General features: G+C 42.4%; 1 protein-coding gene and 1 long non-coding RNA gene across 4 annotated transcripts in view; both read left to right on the top strand.

Annotated features, from left to right (window-relative positions):
- Nucleotides 1–2,071, top strand: part of Jazf1 (JAZF zinc finger 1) — a 326,310-nt gene that overhangs the window by 57,108 nt on the left and 267,131 nt on the right. The window lies entirely within an intron of this gene.
- LOC134473970 (uncharacterized) overlaps nt 1–2,071 on the top strand; it is a 96,505-nt gene that overhangs the window by 56,503 nt on the left and 37,931 nt on the right. The gene's annotated exons all lie outside the window — the stretch shown is intronic.

Here is a 2,071-nt window from a genome sequence, read left to right as displayed (position 1 = left end):
GTAAGTGTGGCGGGGGATTGTCTTAGTCACTTTACTCATTGCTAGGACAAAAATACGTGACACCTGAAGACTAGAGGAGGGGAGGTTTATTTGGCTCACATTTTAGATGTTTCAGTCCTTGCATGGTCAGCCGACTTCAGGAAGAAGCAACATGGTAGAAGGGCCAGGATGGAGAAAAGCTGCTCATATCATGGTGTCCAAGAAGCAGAGAAAGAAGGCAGGAGCCTAGAAGGAAGTGTACCTGAGTGACTTGATTCTTCTGCCTCGTAACAGCAATTCAAGTATAGAGCTGCATGATCCAATCTTCTTCCAAAAGCCCTGGCTACAAGTACTTGAGGCTCGTGAGGAACACCTAGATATAAACCATTAACAGTCATGTAGCTGGAAAGTCTTCTGGAAAGGCTGGGGCAATTGGAAAAGGCTTTCCAGGGAAGGAACATGTATGTCCTTAAGGACAAATGTAACTAATATCTTCTGATAGAGGAGGCAGAGATTTTTAAACAGAGATAATATCAATAACTTGGTGTGTCAAGGAAATAGTAAGTTCCTTGTGGCTCACTTATATGAGCCAACCCGTCGTTCTGGTTAAAGGAAATTAATACTTTATTGGCTTCTAGCTAACTAGAGTTTACTGGATTTGCCCTGTTGAGAATGACCTGCCTACACTTAAGTGAAAGCATGGCTGAAGGCACAAATGAATGCTGTTATTGCATGGGCACTAGTGCAGATTGATGCTGTAGGACTGACCTGCTCTTAGAGGCAGTGACAATTAGTGTTTTGTCAGTTTGGATCTGTGGTGTGTTGAAGGGCAGACTGCATCATCATCTTGGCTGAACCCCTGTTTCCTTCTCTGTTGCTCATTTGGAGAAGTTTCCTTAAACCCTTAAGCCCACTGACTAGCCCTACTCTGGTTGCCTCAACCAATCTGAGCTTGCAACAGGAGAGACCCAAAAGTGCTCTAGCTCTGGGTCTAGGTCAGCAGTTACTGTCAGGTTGACCTGGGTCATGGTGGCCGAGTTCTAGTATATACAGTTGTGATAATCACATGAGCTGTGCTGCAGAGCATGTTCCAGACATGGCGGGCTGTCCAGCATGGGTGGAAGATGTCCTGTCTCTAGGGGAGGAAGGGGAGTGAAAGCTGGAACTGGTTGTTGGGAGCATACCAGGGACTACTCTGGAAGCTGTATGCCTGATGGAAGTGTTCACATGTCATTTGGTTTGGGCCCAGGCATGCTTTGTTTCTTTTCTCAACAAAGCTACAGTTAGAGGATTTAAAACTGGAGCTCAGAGTGATTTAGTTTCTCCCTGCTTTTAACAGTTCAGTTAATTGAACAGAAATAGTGCTACTTGCTGACTGCCATTGAGTAGAAAGCATCTGTATTTCAAAAGTTTTCATAAATGTGAAGAATACTCTTGATCTTGAAAACTTTTCTTTCCTTGTGAATATTGGCACCAAACCACACTCTAGGTCTGAAGGTAGCTTGAAAAAGGATTTTTGACAGACTGCAAGGTTATAGGACTCACTGACAGCAAAGAGCACAACATTAACAGGATTTTAAATTAAGGGTCCATATTTACTTATGAACAATGGAAGCGCTGCCTAAAATAACACCTGAAGTGTGTTTAATCTGGTGAATATGAGTTCACAACCTTTGCTCCAGTAAGCTCTAGACCCCATAAAGTAACATACAAATATGACGCATTCTTACCTTCATTGGCCACATTTATACAACTGTGCTCTTGTTACATTTGACTTCTTCAACATAAGCAAAGGATAAGTTGGCCCTTTTATGAGATTCAGGAGTCACTTTGAGTACCAATTTCCATTTCAGTGAACACAAAGGGAGGCATGATGGTCACAGGTAAGAAGACATCATGGGTAGATGGACAGAAAAGATCACACCCTGTGTTGCTCACTTGCTACTGGATCCAACACATAATAGGCATTTTGTAGACATTGTTGACAATACAAATGCAAATTGCTGAAAATTCAAATGTAACTACTGATACTGGTAAAGAGATAATGTATAAGTAGAGATAATGCTCAAAATTGTGTCAGGGGCTAGTGGTA

The sequence above is a fragment of the Cavia porcellus genome, unplaced genomic scaffold (assembly GCF_034190915.1).
Source record: "Cavia porcellus strain 051 isolate PalLab524CR breed Dunkin Hartley unplaced genomic scaffold, mCavPor4.1 scaffold_2, whole genome shotgun sequence".
NCBI classification, from domain to species: Eukaryota; Metazoa; Chordata; class Mammalia; order Rodentia; family Caviidae; genus Cavia; species Cavia porcellus.
Note: the sequence above shows the minus strand (reverse complement) of the source record. Positions and strands in the feature narration are given on the sequence as shown.